This window comes from Rhinolophus hipposideros (assembly GCF_964194185.1).
Source record: "Rhinolophus hipposideros genome assembly, chromosome: 22".
NCBI lineage: Eukaryota > Metazoa > Chordata > Mammalia > Chiroptera > Rhinolophidae > Rhinolophus > Rhinolophus hipposideros.
This window is the reverse complement of record NC_138068.1, coordinates 26,376,109-26,395,066: the sequence shown is the minus strand read 5'-3', so window position 1 is coordinate 26,395,066 and position 18,958 is coordinate 26,376,109. Positions and strand designations below refer to the sequence as shown.

Here is an 18,958-nt window from a genome sequence, read left to right as displayed (position 1 = left end):
GTGGAGTCTACTGAGAAATGGTTTTGCTGAATCACAGTCACACACATCTCCAAACTGCTAGATGTTACCAAATTGTTTTCCCAAGTACTTGAACTGATTTACATTTCTGGGAACAGAGTTTATCCACAATCTTGCCAACACTTGGTATTATTGAACTCTTTTATGCTGGCCTTATCTGATGGGTGTGAAATGATACCTGGTTTTAAAGAGATATGCCACAGTTTGTTTACGCATTCACTAGTTAAAGGTGAAATGTTTCCCAGTTTGGGCTATTATAAATAAAGCCACTGTAAACATTCATGTACAGATTTTTGTTTGAACATATGTTTTCATTTCTCTGGGTAGATACCCTGGAGTAATATTATTCGGTAAATGTATGCTTTAACTTTATAAGAAAACTTTATATTTTCCAAAGTGGTCATGCAGTTTTACATGCCCACCAGGTGTGTATGAGAGTTCTGGTTACTCTGTGTCATTATCAGCACTTGGTTTTGTCTTAGCAGTTTTTCTTTTTTTAGTCATTCTGATAGGTATGTCACATACATACTTTTTTTAACCCAAAGAATTAAAATTAAAAATTGATTTTATTTTAAAATGATCTAAAGTAATTGATTTTTTTTCCCTCCTTGGTCTTGAATGATCTCCCCCCCCCCGCCCCCGCCCCCGCCTTTAACTCAAAATCAGAGCATTGTATTAGGGCAACCAAATAATAATAAAGAGGTGGTATTTTGTTTAGATTTCTTCCATTACTAAAAACGGAAGTGTAGACACCACAGATATAAGCCAACACCGTTATTTTTTAGTGCAAGACATTTGAGGCCCACTGGATAATGACTTTCCTGTACTTACACCGCCCTGCGTGGTCTACAGTGTGGGTCCCAGATTCCCAGGCCAGTGCCGTTTTCCCACTGTCCCTTGTATTCTGCACGGTGCTGACCAGGACACACTGTGATGTGAATCTTGAGTGTGAAGGATACAGTTTTCACAATGGATTTACTTTCAACGTTGGATAAGCTTGTTTTTACTTTTATTGCTAGATTCTGGCATGTGCTGTCTACACATTCTGAGTCATGCTTTGAGATTGTGAAAGAGTGGCCATCCTTTAAGTGTCTGTCAGAGAAGCCAATTTAATAAGTCTTTGATAGTCAGCGTGAACAGTGAATTTATTCATCTCATCAAGATATTTACCCTTTATCACAATCCCTCCATTTGAAGGAAAATAACATTCAACCAGGTTTGAAATACGTACTGATCCATTTCCTTTTGAAAATTCAGTAATAGGCTATTCTCACTGTATCGTCCTATCAGAATTTCTCTGTCTACATGTGGGTTTTTTGTTGTTCTTGTTATTTTGTTTTTTAGGGTATAGTTATGGCTTTTTCAATATACCTATATGTGTAATAGAGTCTCCTTTCTTATGTGATGTGGCTCCTTTGGTTCCTGCAGCCAGTGGGAAGAGGGAACAGAGGGCATTCTACTCACCTCCCATTGTCCAACACTTAGTCACATGACCACATCTAGCAAATGAAAATGTATTTTAATTCTACTTTTCTATATGTTTGAAATTTTCCAAAATTGTTTTTTAAAAACAATTTCATTTTATTTCTTACCTTTACCAAGTTCCATTTAAATATTGTAACACTAGAGGGTGCTGTTAATACATTGCTTTTAGTGTTCATAGAATTTTATTCCTCCACCGGTTGGCTTATTATAGAATCAGAGTAGTTTTTGTTCATCTGATAATCCCAAATCTTCTTTGCTAATTTACAGTGTCCTTACTGTTGTGAAATTGAAATGTCAATATATAATATTTATTTGGAAAAGCAGAAATAGGTAACCACCAACTTTTTTTTTTTTTTAACTGCAGTTTAGATTTTGTCCTTAAAGGGAAAACATAAATCAGAGACTGCATTACTCAAAGTAGATATTTTAAAATGTACGATTATTTCTGTAGAATTAAACTTCTTTTAGTATTGGCCAAATTCAGCTTTTTAGTTGTTTTGCCTTATTTTTTGTCCTAAATTTACTGACCTGACATAGGTACTAAGAATTGAGCTACTATTAGTTTTGTTCCCTAATACATAACTAAAACTTAGAGCGTAACTAAAACTTAGAAAATCAGATAAGCACAAATTAAAAACCAATTATAATCCCATTTGACAGAGATAATCCCTGTGAAATGCTCCGCGCAGTGCTATCTGCTTTCTGAGCACACTTGCACATGCATGTATATGAGTACCTACACGGCTTTAAAGGGGCACCGTGTTAGTTAATGCTACTTACTGCACCCAGATGCTATTTTCTATGCTCATTTCGTAACTGGCTGCTTTTCTTAAGTATCTTTTCTAGTGCCGTAAATTAAAAAAAAAAAGACAACTCTTTCTGGGTAAATATACCATTCATTAACTGTCAATAATTCTTTTGTCTTCCCTTTTCCATTATTTGAACTTTAAAATCTGTTTCTTACTGTGTTAGTTAGAACTTCCAGAACAATCTTCTGTAATGGAGGCCACCAGACTTCCTTCTTTGTGTTTCTGGCTTTAATGGGCCCCTTCTGGGTTTTTAGGGTGTAAGTATCTCATTGGCTATTGGCATGAGATAGAGATTCTTTTTGAGGACATTTTTCTCCCATGTCAGAATGCACTAAAGGTTTTGTTCAAAAATTGATGTTGAGTTTTATTAAATGCCGTTTTGACTTCTGTTGATCTTACATTTTTTCTTCCTTCTACCTGTTTATGTGTATTGTAATACACACTCGCCTTTTTCCTTGTGATTTGTCAACTTTGGGTTATGCTAGATTTCTAAAAGGAAGGACAAGCTTTTCGTCTTTTTCCTGTGCTTTGGAGCTGTCTGAGTAGCATAGTAACTGTTCCTTAAGGCTTGGAGATACTTGCCTGGGAAGCCGTCTGGGCCCTGTGCAGTTTGAATGGAAGGTCTCTGCCGTGATCTTGAGAGGTTTATTTAATTAAGAGCCCTCTTTGATGTATTCATCAAATTTATCAATTCTGTTGCTTATTTCCTAGATAATTTCTCTCTCTCTTTAATTTCTTTAGGATATTTTGTCGTTTATTCTTTCTTAATTGTAAGGGTGTTTTTACAGTTTCGATTTCACCTATAGTGCCATAGTTATTTGGGAGAAAGGTTGAAAATTTTGAAGTTGTTAGACTTTCTTGATTGATAATTATTTTTTTCCTCTTTTTGGCATTATGATCAGGCAATGAAAACTATAAATACTTTTTTGGTGGAGGTTGAAATTTTCATTTGGCATGATGGTCAATTTTCACAAGCTCATTGAAAATAAAGTTCTATGGGGTGCAAAGTTTGATACCTGATATATTAGCCTTATTCATTATTTTGGTCAGATTGATACAAAATAAAATTAATTTTGTATCAGGAGATCGAGCCTGTAGCCCTCTATATTCTTACCTCCGATTTCCTTGGATACAGACAGGTGTATTTATGATGTGTTGATCATTTCGTTTATATTGCTAATCATTATGTGTGATTCAGTGAAATGTTTAGAACATAAAAATTGATGTATTTCTATTGTGAATTTTATACTTTGGCAATTTAAGTGACCTTCATTTTATACTTTCTGGCATGAATTCCGTTGTGTCTGCCATTCAAAAATTAACAGTAAAGCAATATTAATATTGCTTTATTTTTTTTCACTTTGTTAAAAGTCTATTTTTTGACACATCTGAGAATGTTTTTAATAAAACGAATTTAATTTACAAGTTTGGTTTTTTGGAGCCTGTAGTCAGTTTCAAATTCTTATAGTGGTTTCCTTTAAGTAAAAAAAATTAAATAAAAAACAAACCTGTTTCTCCAGTTGTCAGAGCTAAGATCTAATGGTATTTTTCCATTCCTTTCTGGGAGAAATGCTTTAACTTCTTTTTATTCCATTTTCAATTTTTATTAGATATACTCTTGTTTAATCTGCTTTATTATTATTAATTATATTTTTTACTTTACATAGCATATGCTTAGAAGATGATTTGACACATGCATTCCGTTTTATAACTGGGTTTATGTTCTTTATTTAATTTTGTCTGATCATGGTTTTGGTTGGCATACATTATTATCCTCATATATCAGCGGTCTCTCTGAATCTTGCTTCTTATGTGGTTGGAATAAGGCCTTAAGCTTTTTGCTTTTTCTTTTCTTAACCTATGTATATCTAAGATTGCAATTTTTGGCTTTCCCACATGAAGGGCAACTTGTCTGGGTATAAAATTCTTTGGGAAAATCTTTTCCTTAGTTCTCTATAGATCTGCGTATTCTGTTGACTTCTGGCATTTAATGCTGCTTTGGAAAATCTTGGGGCTTATGTTAATTATTGCTACTATTTAAGTAAACCAAACATTTTCTTCTTCTCCCTGAATATTTCTATGACTTTCATCCTGTAGTTAAATTATTTTGCCAGGATATGTCCAAGTATCAGTTTCTTCTCTGATTTTACGTGAATCTGGTATGCCTTTATAATCTCTATACTCGGATTTTCTTTATCTCAGAATAGTTATTCTTTTCTATTTTTGTATCTTTAAGTTTGTTCCATTTGTTCTTTACAACAGTGTTTTATTGAGATACAATTCACATACTATAAAGTTCTCCCATTTAAATTGGCTTCTAGTAAATCAGACTTGTGCAAACATCACCACAATCAAATTTTAGAACATTTTTTTCATCCCATAAAGAAATCCCAAACCCATTAACAGTCACTCCCCATTCCTGTCTTCATTTCTACCCCAGCCCTAGGAAACCACTAATCTACTTTCTGTCTCTATAGATGTGGCTATTCTGGACATTTCATGGAAATGGAATCATACAACATGACTGGCTTCTTAGTTCTTTTTATTTATTTATTTATTTTAAAGGTTTTATTGGGGAAGGGGAACAGGACTTTATTGGGGAACAGTGTGTACTTCCAGGCCTTTTTTCCACGTAACGTTGTTGTCCTTTCAATCTTAGTTGTGGAGGGCGCAGCTCAGCTCCAGGTCTAGTTGCCTTTTCTAGTTGCAGGTGGCGCAGCCCACCATCCCTTGCGGAGTCGAAACCGGCAACCTTGTGGTCGAGAGGACGCATTCCAACCAACTGAGCCATCGGGGAGGCAGCTCAGCTCAAGGTGCTGTGTTCAATTTTAGTTGCAGGGGGCAGAGCCCACCCTCCCTTGCGGTACTTGAGGAGTTGAACTGGCAACCTTGTGGTTGAGAGCCCACTGGCCCATGTGGGAATCGAACCGGCAGCCTTCGGAGTTAGGAGCATGGAGCTCCAACCACTTGAGCTACCGGGCCAGCCCCTGTTCTTTTTATTTTTAAGTCCAGTTCAGAAAAACACTGATTGTTCATGCCTTGGTTTTGCTCTTTGCTTTTTTTCCTCCCTCCATGGTTCTGGTCTCTGAACTCACACAGCCCTTTTGGCAGCAACTCTGGCTATACCAGAGTTTCTCAAGCTTGTCCTCCACCTTTCAGTTTTCTGCTGTTTTCCACAGTTTCACTTCTCTTTATTGCTTCTGAGTTAATTTTGTGCTTTTAGTTTCCTTATAATTAATTCTTTCCCAACCCAGATTGTTGTTTCTTGGTTTTGGTACATTTTCTTCATCTAATTGTCTGATCCCTCCCCCCCGGCCCCATTTTTTAAAAATACCAACTGTTTTGTTTGTTTTTTATTCTTTTCTCCTTTGTTTCAAAATTGAAATTTTCTTTGGTTTCTGTAGTAGAATCTTTCTGAGATGAATGTCTTCATGGGACGTCCTGAATATAGTTCTTGTATTTAGGATATAGAAACGGGGACTTTTTTTTCCATAGGCTTTCATGTTGGGTTTTTTCTCTTGGCCCACCTTGGAGCAAGGGGTGTTCTGGTCTATCTGGGCATGTTGACCTGATGGGGTGGGTGAGTCATGTATGACCTGTGTTCTGGGCACTTGTGGTGGTGAATCTCTTGCCCCTGCACAGTTAAAGCACTTGGCTTCCAACCTCCTCCCCAGCTGCTTCTTTGGCTTCTCCAGTCAAGTGGCATCTTTATCTTATGCTCACTGCTGATTTCCTTAAGATTATTTACAAGTAAGTGACACATAAAGCTCCTTTTCTCCAGTTTTCTTTGTTCCTCTGCTGCCTTTATCCGATAGACTCTATTTTCCAAGCTGTGTTTTGCTGCCACTTCTGCTTGGCTGTTTCTCATCTGAGTCTCATGGTCATGGTCATTGTCTGGATTTGGTGTTGAGATAGAGGCAGGGATTTGCCCTCACACAGCACATCCCGAGGGTCAGAGGTGCCCACTGCCCAGTTTGCTTATAGGCTCTGACCTGGAGTCATGACTAGAAAGGACAAAGTCTGACAACAGGTGTGGCGTCTTCCTTCTTACTGATACTAGATTGTCAGTGTGTGTTGGCCTTTTTGTGTGTCTTCATGGGCACTTTCACTGTTCATTGGGGCCTCTGCAGCTGTCACCTGCACACCAGATACCACGTTCAACTGGGCTCCAGCAGTTAGCTCTCAATATTACAGTGATTTGTTGGCTTTGCCTATCATTTAATGAAGAGGTCATACCTTGGGTCTATTTTTAACCTCTGAAAGTCTTTGAGCTTTGAAAACAGTTGTCTTTGGGGCCCCAATTGGGGAAATGAAAAATTACCAGGGAGCAAAATTAATCGCCCTTTTCACTGAAGCTGAAAGCAGTGTTGGTGGACTGGTTTGTCTGAATGGAAGGATTTGTAAAGATAGGTTTTAATTTCTCTTATTTGTGTGAGTTTGAGAAATGTAATCCCCCAGCAGCTTGGTTTCCACAATAGAATATCCAGCCTGCCCTGTGGAGAGGTGGACACTGGAAGCACGCCGTGCTTGAGGCATGCAGTGACCGTTTGTAACCAGGTGGTGGCTGTTGTGTAACACAGAAGATAGCATTTTTGACGAGGTGGTGTGGTTATACAATTTTGGCGAGCCCGTGAGTTATAAAAGCCGAAATTCCTTCAGCACCTGAAGTGTCTCATGCTGAGCACTAGAACCTCGCTCTGGCGCCAGCACAGAATTGATGGGTGGGACACCGACGAAAGGATAGTTTTGTCTGTAAGGAAAGATTTCGCCCTGCAGGTAAGACCATGTCTCGGTACACAAGCTCTGCTTTGGGGAATTAGTGTCTGTGTGTCTGTCTGTGTCTACGTCTGTCTGTGTCTGTCTGTGTGCATCTGGGTCCACGAGTGTCCGTCTCTGTGTTCCTCTGTGACTGTGTGCGCCTGTCAGTGACCATGGGTCTGGTTTTCTGTGGCTGTGTGTGTGTGTGTGTGTGTGTGTGTGTGTGTCTGTGTCTGTGTGTGTGTCTGTGTGTCTGTGTCGGTGGGTGAGGAGCCTATGGCTCCAGTTTGCCCAGCCGGGTTACCAGGAAATCTCCAAAGGCTTTCTCGGTGCTGTCAGACGTGATTTAAACATTTAATCACTGAACATTAACATTTATGCAACTCTTAAAAGGCAGTGCCCTTTATTAAATATATGAGGAAGAGTGACGATAAATGCCTGATCTGCAACAATTAACATGTCCGATTTAGTGGTTTTTAGGGACTCACCTACCTTACTCCGAGTGGCACTTCCAAGGCTGTGTGCTCTTTTATGTTTTCTTTTATGCAGAATTTTAGGGATTTGGGGAAAAGGAAGTACGCAAGCAAAAAGGAACATATATTAAACAAACTTCATGGAGAGCCTGGAGTCTCTTCTAGCTGAATACATCTATTTTTTGTTAAATTCTTTTAAGGTTTGGGAGTTATAAAAATGTCACCAGACACCAGAAAATGCAATACACCTGTGGCCAGGATTCTAAGTGATTACAGTCTCTATTGAATAATTTTTTTTTTTAAGTAATTAGGAGGAACATATTCCTTTGCAGAAAAATAATGTCTAACATACACGCATGAGATGTTTATTGAAGATTAGTGAAAAGCCATTATTTCGATCACTGTGTACTTGGGGTTAACCTAGAGAATCATTACAGTGTCCCAGCCCCAGGTAATTGCAGTGCAGTTTAGTCATGTCCACTCTTCAGCCAGCAGGTAATCCAGCAGGGTAGGTGAAATTTCAGAATGCCTGTTTCCTTATCTTGGGAGAATCTGGGAGGAGAAGGAGATGGAACTCTTGGTAGATGGACTAGGGGGCAGTGGGGAAGGCATGAGGAGGAAAAGGATAGTGTAGAAGAGATTTGCAAATGGAATTTCTTCCAGACAATAGAAAGAAAGCATGTGGTTAAAGGAACTAAGTACGATACATGTACCAAAGTCCAGCAAAACTGAGCAGGTGTGATGGGTAGTTAGGAAATAAGGAAAAGATGGAGCTTGACCTCAGTCTGCAGGTAAGAGAAGGAAATTTGACTTTGGCACTTGAAGCAGAGGAAAGGATTGGAATGTGCCAAAGAGAGATGGTCTGAAGAGTAATTCAGGGAAAGGGCTGCCAAGTACATTGAGCTCGACAAATGGAGTGAACAATTATTTGAAATGCTTTTCCCAGCAGAGTGGCAGTAGTAACTGAAGGTGACCAATGAGCCATCAGCTGTGCTGGATAAGAGAAGATAGAGCTGGGAGCTGGGGGGCACAGTCTTAGCAGGGCAGAGCCATCCTCTGGATGTTAACCTTTGTACCCAAGGCTGTCCTTGTACTGGAAAGTGGGGGAGACATCAAATGATAATGGTTATTTGGAGCTGTAAAGGAGGAGAAAGCTGCTTTTTTCCATTCCCTGACAGTAACTGGGGGGTTTTCCTTGGCTCTTCCAGAATGACCTTCAGACATAACCACTCAGGCCTTTTCTGGCTACTCATCTCTAGAGTCTTGTTCTGTTAGTCTGTAAGGAAACAGGAGCAGCTTCGTGTTCTTAGAACAATTGCTACATTTGCCACTTGTCCTTGGCTTTTGTCCAAGGGTAAATCAGCCTTTCTGTACCTCAGTTTCCTAAACTGTGGAGGTAATAAGCATCCTTCCCCGAATTTTGGTAAGGCTCAAGTGAAATCATGTTTGTATCTTGTATATGATAGGCAGTCAATTCTGCATGTTTTTATCTAGTCATTAAAATTGTGTACGAAATTAGCTTTTCAGTGGCCCCTATAATGACTGATCAATACATTTAAAAGTGTTTACATGAAAAAGACATTTGCACAAGAAGTGATATGTTAAATAACACAAAATAGAAATAAATGCAGTAAAACCCATCTTGATTCTGCTTGAGTTTTTCTCAAATATACATTTTTTTTAAATTGCTGAATATTGGGGAACAGTATGTTTCTCCAGGGCCCATCAGCTCCAAGTCATTGTCCTTCCATCTGGTTGTGGAGGGCGCAGCTCAGCTCCACGTCCAGTCTTAGTTGCAGGGGGCACAGCCCACCATAAGATGTGGAAGTTGAACTGGCCCCTCCGGAAGCTCAGCGGCAGCTGAGCTTCAGTCTAGTGTGGAAGGCCCGCTCACTGGCCCATGTGGGAATCGAAGCAGCAACCCTGTTGTTCAGAGCTCACGCTCTAACCAACTGAGCCATCCAGCCGCCCCTCAAATATACATTTTTAATTCCAGCCCACAGGCTCTACGTTTTGCTTCACTGCCTTTTCCTTTCCCCTTTCGTGTCCCAGCCGCATGATTTCCTTGAATAAGTCTGGAGGTCAGGGATTAGGTTTTTTTTCTGGTGTATGCCTAGCCCAGGGAAAAATGTTCAGGTTTTCTCCAGTATTTGAATGCCTTTTATGTAATGGACACCGTATCCGTGCCCTGTCTCTTTTGGACCAAGAAGCCGTGTGCTATGGAAACATGAAAAAGGGACAGCTAACCCAGGGATGCTTTTTGGAGGAGGTGGTCTGTGTGGATGGTACCCGGGGCAGGAGGAGCATAACAAGGATGGGTCTTTAGGTCTTGTCATAATTTTTTAAAAACACAGTTTGGGTAAGAGATTTTTGTTGGGTTATATCAGCCACAGCATCTGATACCTACAATATTAGGTCAGAAAAACAAAGATCGTTGATAACCTTGTATTTCAAAGCCTCCAAATCAACACGATGTCAGCTAGTTTGATCTTTCACTGTCCACGTGACTCTTTCCCCTAACCGAGCAGTCTATAAGTCAGTGTCTTCTCATCTAGAGAGATGGCTATCGCCCTTCATGGCTCAGGTTATATCTCCTAAACTGACATCAGCAAAACAACATGTCTTGACTGGATTTAAGAGCTGTTTTAGGATTTAGAGTTTAGTTTGGGACTAGAGCTTATTCTACACCAAGGGCTTCGTGGACGAAATCTCTAGAAGAGACTGAAGGGGTCTTCTGCAGGCAGGGTGTATTGTTCAACATCTTCTGTTTCATTTCATCACTGGTGCACTTGACTCAATGCTCTGTAAAATATTCGCTTTCAATGAGGAATGATTCTTCCCACCCACCTCACCCCACGGATGGTCCAGGAATATTTGTCACATCTATCCAGTAGCTTTGTGTCCTCTCCCGCCCACGGTTGAGGTCCCTGACAACATGTTTAGGTGACTCCTAAGTGGTCTAGCAGTGTTTCCCCAGGGGCCCTTTTCTTCCACCTTCAGAGCAGGGTGGTTGTCTTGGGGTGCCTGGTGGATTCTAGTGGTGCGACCTCTAAAGGACTGTTCCTCCTGGGGTTCTCAGCAGGTGCTTTCTGAGGTGGACCTGGCAACCATCTCTGGGTTCTCTTTCAGAAATCCAGGTTTTATCCAGCTTTTTAAATTTTCTTCCTCGTAAGAGAACAAGCCCACAAACCAGGACAGTGACGGAATGCTCACACAGCTCATGGGGTGAAGTGGAGGTTTTCTTGATTGCCATCATTGAGGTGGTTTGGTTTAGGGCTCGATAGATTTTTTAAGAAAGCTACTCTGAGGCCATGAGTCTGGGTACTTGCTCCGTCGTCGTGCATTATCAGTGCCGTCATTTGTACTAATTTAGCAAATTATTTCTATGGGTTATGTTAGTTTAAGGCTCAGCAAATAACCTGATATCGATGGGGTACTTGGAATATACCTTTTATGTTCCTGGGCAGAGCTTTAGTTACGTCAGTGACTTTTAGGCTTTTTTTCGACTGACCCACAGTGCAAAGTATTTGACCTTGAAACGGGGTGGCCCTTTTCTTGTGAGGTGTGCTCTGGCGTTTTTTGTTCTATTAAATTTCATTGTTTTAAAAATTCTGGATGAGCTCCACTGTGTCGATTTCATGGCCCACTAGTGGGTAGTGACTTACAGTTTGAAAAAAAAAAAAAAAGAAGTTCTTAGAGTGTTTTGGAAAAGTATGGAGGATGATTGGTTTTTTCAGTTACACCCTGTGAGCATAACCGTCATCACAAGATCAAACAATAACCATGTCTTCCAGGTTCATTCATTGCTGCTTAAATGGAGTAATGATAGCTAGGATCAGCATCAGGAGTGTAACCTCCTTCAAGCAATATCCTGTGCATTCGGCATCCATTTAAGTAATTACATTCAAAGGGAGTTGATCATATACAAGTTGAGGACATTTGTTCCAATAATCTTTTTTTGGCTTGGGTTGAAAGCAGTTAGGTCAAATGTTAGCATTGAGCAGAATTTAATGGAGCCGCTGCAGTTCCCCTCTAATCCCCTAATGATGGGATTTAAGCAGAGAGCCGTGGATTGGCTTTTAAATTGTGCTTTATCATTGAACCTGGCTGCCTCTGAAAGCGCTTGTTTGTATCTTGGTAAGGCCCAAACTACCACTTGGCAAGTTGAGGTTTTGAGTTTCTTTATCCCAAAGTCTTCCTTCTTAGCTTAGTCATACTCTCACCTGTGTGGATCGGTTTATGCAAGCTGAGGAAATGGCGTCATGCCACCCCAGGTTGCCCATCCAAAGGTGTGGGTGATCTGAGGACCACTAACATGGAACACTGTATATTTGTAAAAAATGTAGGTTCCCAAACAGGTCTATGGCATCAGATTTTGGGGAGAGGACATTTTTTAAGTTAGTGGGATATGTGAGTTTTTAAATTCTTTTTTTCCTCAAAAATTGAAGTTTTAAAAAAACTGAGGCATAGTTTACATACAGCAAATGGATATACATCCAAATGGAGCTGCCAGAATCACAACCCAGGTATAGAACATTTCTGTCACTCCAAAGGCTCCTTCCTCTGCCTTTGGAGTCCCTCCCTCCATTCCTGCTCTAGGTCACCACTACCTGTCACTATAGATTAGGGAATCAGGCAGCATGTCTTGAGTCTGGCTTCTTTCACTCAATGTAGTATAGGTGTGATTCCTCCTTTTTATGTTACATATGTCAATAGTTGCTTCCTTTTTATTGCTGAGTAGTTTTCGTATGGACTCACCATAGTTGGTTTATCCATTGATCTCCTGATGGACCTTTGGATGTCGTGAGTTTGGGGCTGTTATAATAAAAACAGCTTTGAACATTTGTCTACAAGTATTTGTGTGGAAGAAATCTGCATTTTGAATGAGCTTCCCAAGTGAATCTTAGGCACGCGACCCACTGATTCTTATTCTCTCTGTTCTTTCTTATTCTTCTCGTATCATTTTGGAGAACTGTAGGGTTTTGTGTATAAATGAAAAGGTTTGCCATGCATTTATGCTTTTGATGTAGTATTCATTCAGTGACATCTATTTGGGGTAAATGTGTGTATCACTAACATTTACTGAGTATCTGTTCTGTGCTAAGAGCTGGGAATATAAAGATGAATTGTACACAAGGGGATTCTACCCTTCAGGAGGACTCTTAGTGATTAGTTCATTCAGTCTTTGAGGGCATTGGCCTGCTAGGTGCTGAGGATGGGAGGACATGTTTTCTTAGGATTTGCTTGTGCTTCCAAGAACACAAAAGGTCTTCTTGGTATTTAACTTTAGGAACAACTCAGCCATTAAATCCTCTTTAAATAGTACCATCATACGAGCACTTCCAAGTCAGGTGGCAATGGTAAGCCACAGTGAGGGAGTTGGCGTATTCCTGGACAGCGGAGAAATGGTCAGATAGTAAAAATTAAGTACAAGAGAAATTCACTGGCTGAATAGCTGATGAAATAAGTACCAATTAAAAGCTCTTCTGCGTTTGTACATGATTATTGGTAGTGGTTCAATGCTTAGGGAATTGAAAGCTTGTTAAAGATCTGAATATTTTAGTTTTCTACTTATAGTAGAATTTCCCAAATTGCTGTCTTTCACTCTGTCAGGCTTACATTTATTTTGAGGTTGACTTTTTTTTTTTTTAAGACTGATGATTTTCTGCTTGCTCTAAGGTAGTGCTTTATAACCATGGCTGCACCGGTGCGTTAGAACATCTAGGAGCTCAGGCTGCAGAGACCTATTCAATCAGACTCTGAGTGGAGACCCAGGCAGTAGTAGTTTTAAAGTTCTTAGGTGGTTCCAACATGGAGTCAACATGGAGGGCCACTTCTTTGGGGCAGCGTTGGTCATTTGTGGGTACACCTCTTTTATTGTCAGTTCCTCCCTTTACCTGCGAAGTATAATTGACAAAATCTTGGCTTTTCTCCATTCTTTTCTGACAACAAAAGTTATTTTACAGCTTTTGACTTGAGAACTTTACTCAGCACTGCACTGTAGCCATAGGGCTGTGTCCTGATCTCTCAACAGAAAGGACTGAACTGCTTTGTGTTACCATGTTAAGGGGAACCGACCACTCCTGGATTTGTGGGGGAAGAACCGAGTGCTGATGTGGACATCATCAGGCTCTTGGAGGAGAAAGTGGGCATAGCTTGCATTGTTAAATAAATAACTTTAGAAAAAATAGAGGAGGGAAAAAAAAAAAGAAAGTTCTTTGGTGTCCCACCAGTCAGTATTTTGGTTAACATTTTGGTGTGTGTATGTATGCATGTATGCACACTTACACATACACAGTGGGTTAGTGCTATACATACTATTTTTTTATTGTATAAATTGCCTTTAATTCCTTTTACTGATTGCCTCATTAAAAAAATTGGTATCTTCTATTGTTATTACTGGGTAAGACCATTTGACCTGAAATCTATCTTAACAAACTTAAGTGTACAATGCAGTGTTGTTCGCTGTAGGCAAAATTGTACAGCAGATCTCTAGAACTTATTCCTCTTGCATAAAAATTATACCGATTGAATAGTTAATCCTCACTTCACCCTCCATCATTCTATTCTCTGCTTTTATGAGTTTAACGATCTTAGATACCTCATATAAGTGAATCATGCAGTGTATGTCCTGTGACTACCGTGTTTCCCCAAAAATAAGACCTAGCCAGACCATCAGCTCTAATGTGTCTTTTGGAGCAAAAATTAATATAAGACCCGGTATTATATTTATTATATTATATTACATTATATTATATTTTATTTTATTTTATTTTATTTTATTTTATTATGCCGGGTCTTATAGTACAATAAGACCAGGTCTTATATTAATTTTTGCTCCAAAAGACGCATTAGAGCTGATGGTCTGGCTAGGTCTTATTTTCGGGGAAATACACTAGCTTATTTCACTAACTATAATGTTGTATATACTGTTTTCCTAACCTGTTTCCTTGCATCACATATGGTATTCCTTTGTATTAACATAACAATTAACAGCATTCAATTTCCTAGTGTTGGATATTAGATTTTTCCTGATCTTTGGTCTTATTAAAAATGTTAACATGCATAATTTTATAGCTAAATCTGTGTGTCCTAATTATTTCCTTAGACTAATTCCTAGAAGTAACATTTTCTTAGGTCAAATGTTAGAAGTGAATATGAATATTTTTAACTTTTGATACACGTAACCAATTTGCCTTCTCATAAGCAAATTTATTTTTTATTAGGAGTGTGTTTGTCTATTGCTCCACCTCCTTATAAGTAAGGATATTAAAAATAACCGACATAGATAAAAATAAAAAGGTACCTCATTTCAATATACATTGATTTTAAACAAGGAGTGAACATTTATTTTGTCATTTGTATTTGGGGCGGGGATTGAAGATGAGAAGTTCATGTGTTTTGCCCATTTTTATATTAAGGACTTTTGTTTTTTATTTATTGATTTATAAGCTCTTCAAATACTAAAGATATCAACATGTTATCTTATGTTTTATTATATTTTGCTTTTTAATTTTGTCTGTGATTATTTGCCATACAGAAAAAAATTTTTTTTTTTTTTTTTGCAGAATGTATCAGCCTCTTGTCTCTTTCTCATCTTTAATGATATGCTAAGAAAGGAGTCCCCCACCCTAACATTATACAATCATTTAGTGCCTTTATTATTATTTTTAACCTTAGGTCTTACTTCTGGATTTTATTACTTAATAGTGAGCCGGTTGTCTTGGCATGTTGTATTGAAAAATCCACACTTTGTCTTATGATTTGAAGTGCCTTCCATTTCATGTATTCATTGATTTGTGGGTTTTCTGTTGTCTGATCTGTTTGTCTGTTTTTGTGCTTATATTGAGCTCTTCTGTTTATTACAACTTGATGTTAGGGTCCTTATCTGATAGCACACTCTTATTTTTTCAAATACAACGTGAATATTCTTTGTTATCCTTCTACAGAAATTTTAGCAAGCCCCTTTCCTCACCTTTTGGGGTATTAATGGACTTTTATTAAATTTATACACATTACGTATATAGGAAAATGAATGTGTTTACAGCTTTCTTATCCAAGAATATAGTCTGTTTCTCTGGTTATTGAATTCTCTTTTACGGCTTTTAGTAATAGTTTATAGTGTTATTCATAAAGGCCATGTACATTTTTTTGATCAATGTATTAAGTACTTAATGCTTTTATTGTCACTTTAAACAGGATTCTTTCCTCCTCTTATCTTTAGGGCTTGGCAAACTGTTTTGTAAATATCAGGTTTTGTGGGCCAGGTGACCTCTGTCACGTGTTCTTCCTTGTCGTTTATAACCCTTTAAAAACTGTAGAAACCATTCTGAGCTGTAACTGTACAGAACCAGGCCAGGCCGTAGTTTGCCAGCTTCTGATCTAGATGCTTATTGCCAGCATTTGGGAAATGTTTCAGTCCGCACCGAAGAAGGTTTGCTCATTTATTTTGTGCCTAGCCACCTGCGTATAGATTCTCCCACATTTTCTTAACTCCTGGTGTGGTCACACTTTGGTCTTTTCCTCACCTTTCTCTTTCAGTCAAATGATAGCAGTGATGTCGGTGACCTTGGACTTGTCACTGACATTAATGTGTCACTGACAGATAGGGTTGATATTGGCTGTTAATTTCCTTAACCAGTTTAGTAAGAGTATTAAGCAAGAATGACTGTTACATGCCTGTTGGCTCAGTTGGTTGGAGCACAGTGCTCATAACATGAAGGTCGCCGGTTCGATTCCCACATGGGCCAGTGAGCTGTGCCCGCTGCCCTCCTCAACTAGACTGAAAACAACGACTTGACTTAGAGCTTACGGGTCCTGGAAAAACACATTGTTCCCCAATATTTCCCAATTTAAAAAATTAAAAAAAAAAAGACTGTTACATCATATCAGGTACCTTTATTTTTAAGCATTATTTAGTCACGCCACAAAGTTTGGGGGTCAGGTGTGGCCCTCAGGGCCAGGGATACAGGTTGTGGGTACTGCCTCTTGTTCTGCAGCTGACTGGCTGGGCAGGCCGACATTATCTCGCTGTGTCGTAACCATCTTCATGGTTCCCAGAATCCCACGCAATGAGGTGGTGATCAGAGGAAACGCTGATGGGAGTTACCCCAAGGGAATGAAGTGGGGTCAAGGGTGATTCGTTTGGAGGGACGGGCCTGAGGGCTAGAAGAAAACCGAATACCTTCAGGTCCCGAAAGATGGAAAATGAGAGGATACTGGGGACCAAGCTTCATACGGTGACCCTGCAGCCTTGTGAAGGAGTTTGGGTTCCCTTCTGAGGTGAATCATCGCCAGAAGGCATGATAGTTTCTGTAGCGTGGTTGTGCTAGCTGCAGTATGGACAGCGGTAGAGCCATTAAGATGGATCAAGAAAAGGGCAAGAGGCAGTTGTACTGCTGATGAGATGATGGCTTGTGCGCAGAGTGGCCGGACTGCGCAGGTTTGGGAGCTCTTGGCCTAGGAGCCTGGGCTCAGTAGTCCTCGCCCCTCAGAGGCCCCTCAGAAATCACCAGGAGGCAGAAACCATGGGGCAAGTCAGACTCAGACAGTGCTGACAGACCAGGGACCTGGGCTGTATTTGCTCGGGGAGGTTGGCTGTAAACTGAACATTTGAAGGACAGTTTTGTCTTGCTCCTATAAACATTGTCAGGACAGGAGTACTGATTTAAGATTTGAGTCTTCCCCTGCATCCTTTGGCAAGTTACTTACCTTCTCTGATGCTCAGTTTCAATTTTTGTGGGGTTAAGTGTGCTAATCAAGTAATGCTGTGCTTACTAGGGAGCAATCATTGCCATTTACATAACGAGAGGGAAGAGATGTGCCTGGCAGACGATGGCGCTTTGCTGCAAACTGCTGTTATTGCTCTCATTGTGTTGTCCTTATCATTTTCATTGTTGTTGCTGAACCTGATTTTTCATCCCTCAGCCCCTCCTTTCCCCTTTGCCTTGAGGTCAGGGCCAAGACAGTAGGAAGAAGGGTGATGGGGTACTGTGGGTGGGCTTGCCCGTGTCAGATTCCCTGGGGTGTTTTGCCTTTTGTTTTAACACAAATTCTAACACAGAACCCGAAACACCACTCCCCACCCCTCACCCCCTTATCTTTTGCTGTGTGTGCCTGTGGGCCTTGGCATTTCCCCACACAGAAGTTCAGCCTGCTCGCAGTAGACACTGTGGTCTCTGGTTAGCGTGGGGTTCTGTCCTTGAGGCTGTCTTCCTCACTCTTGAGTACTTGGCTGTGGAATGCTCTGTTATTTTGGGACTTGCAAAGATACATTTCTTTGTGTAGCTGTCACTGTCTTTTCCCATGCTTCCTCCATTTTTCTTACTCAGCAGGGGTGTCCACCTTTGCCAGGCTTTGCAGTCCTCTGCCCAGAAACCCTTCTCAGAGCTTCCTGCCCTGCGTGGCCTTTGGCCCCATCCCCTCTTGTGCTCATGTGGGTCTGTGTCTTCAGGACCCTGCAGAGGGTGCTGCTGTGTAGAGACTGGCACAGGGAGTGGGTGGGTGCCCCAGTAGAGCTTGTGAAGGTCAGTTAAATGCCTGATAGAGAAATGTACAGAGTACTTGATGGAAAGTGGTCTTGTCCGAATGAAACTTGTCCTCCTTTGTTCCTAGTGATGGGGATAGTAGGGAGAGTTGGCTGCCGCTGCAATGCATGTCTGAAACAAACATGAAGATAAAATTAGGAGGGTAAATATCTTCTACATGAAAAAGTCCTATCGTTTTCCCTAGTTAACATGGGTAAGTGCAGATTGGGAAGTTCTGCTGGCTTGCTAATGGTGATGGGGCTGGAGGTGCAGCAAAGAGCTTGGTGTCTCTGAATAGAGACATGTGGTCTTGTGAAAATCTAGCAGTATTTCACCATCTTCTTTGCCTGTCGTCTTCTAGAAAACATAAGCTCCTGGTGGTCAAGGTAAAGGTCTGGCAGGGCTATTTCAGGCAGATCTTATTTTTAGGTCCATTCATTGTCATGCTGTATTTTTTTTTTCTTTCCAGTTCTGGGGAGGTTAAGAATGGCAGTGGCTAGATCGTCAAGATGTAGAAGATTGATGGATTTGATTATGTAAACATAAAAATAATTCTGAAAGATCACCCACAAAGTTTATGAGCAAACAAAAAGCTGGGGGATAAGATATTTGCAGCAAATATAATAAAGACTTAAAGGACTAATATCCTTAAAAAATAAAGATCGGTAAACGCTGTAGAAAAAGAGGCAAAGGGCATAAGGAGAGAAACCACAAAAGAGTCTTTGTTCTTGCTAACACATATGAAAAGCTCACGAATCAACACATTGCAAAATCTCGGAAAAGTTATCCGCTGGCACAGATTTAGGGCTGTCGGACTTTGATGAGATGTCCCACTTACCACGGGTGGGACTCCCAGTTCGGAAGGTCTTTCTGGACTAGAACTTCGTGT

At 40.1% G+C, this 18,958-nt stretch overlaps 1 protein-coding gene across 3 annotated transcripts in view; it reads left to right on the top strand.

The window, feature by feature from the left end:
* Positions 1-18,958, top strand: part of SLC23A2 (solute carrier family 23 member 2) — a 114,594-nt gene that overhangs the window by 28,100 nt on the left and 67,536 nt on the right. Inside the window, exon 1 of one of the 3 annotated variants that reach the window (XM_081033938.1) lies at positions 6,910-7,088. The exons of the other annotated variants lie outside the window; for them this stretch is intronic. The gene's annotated coding sequence lies outside the window, so the exon portion shown is untranslated. Of the gene's footprint in view, positions 1-6,909; positions 7,089-18,958 lie in introns of those variants that run through there. 3 annotated transcript variants of the gene reach the window in all.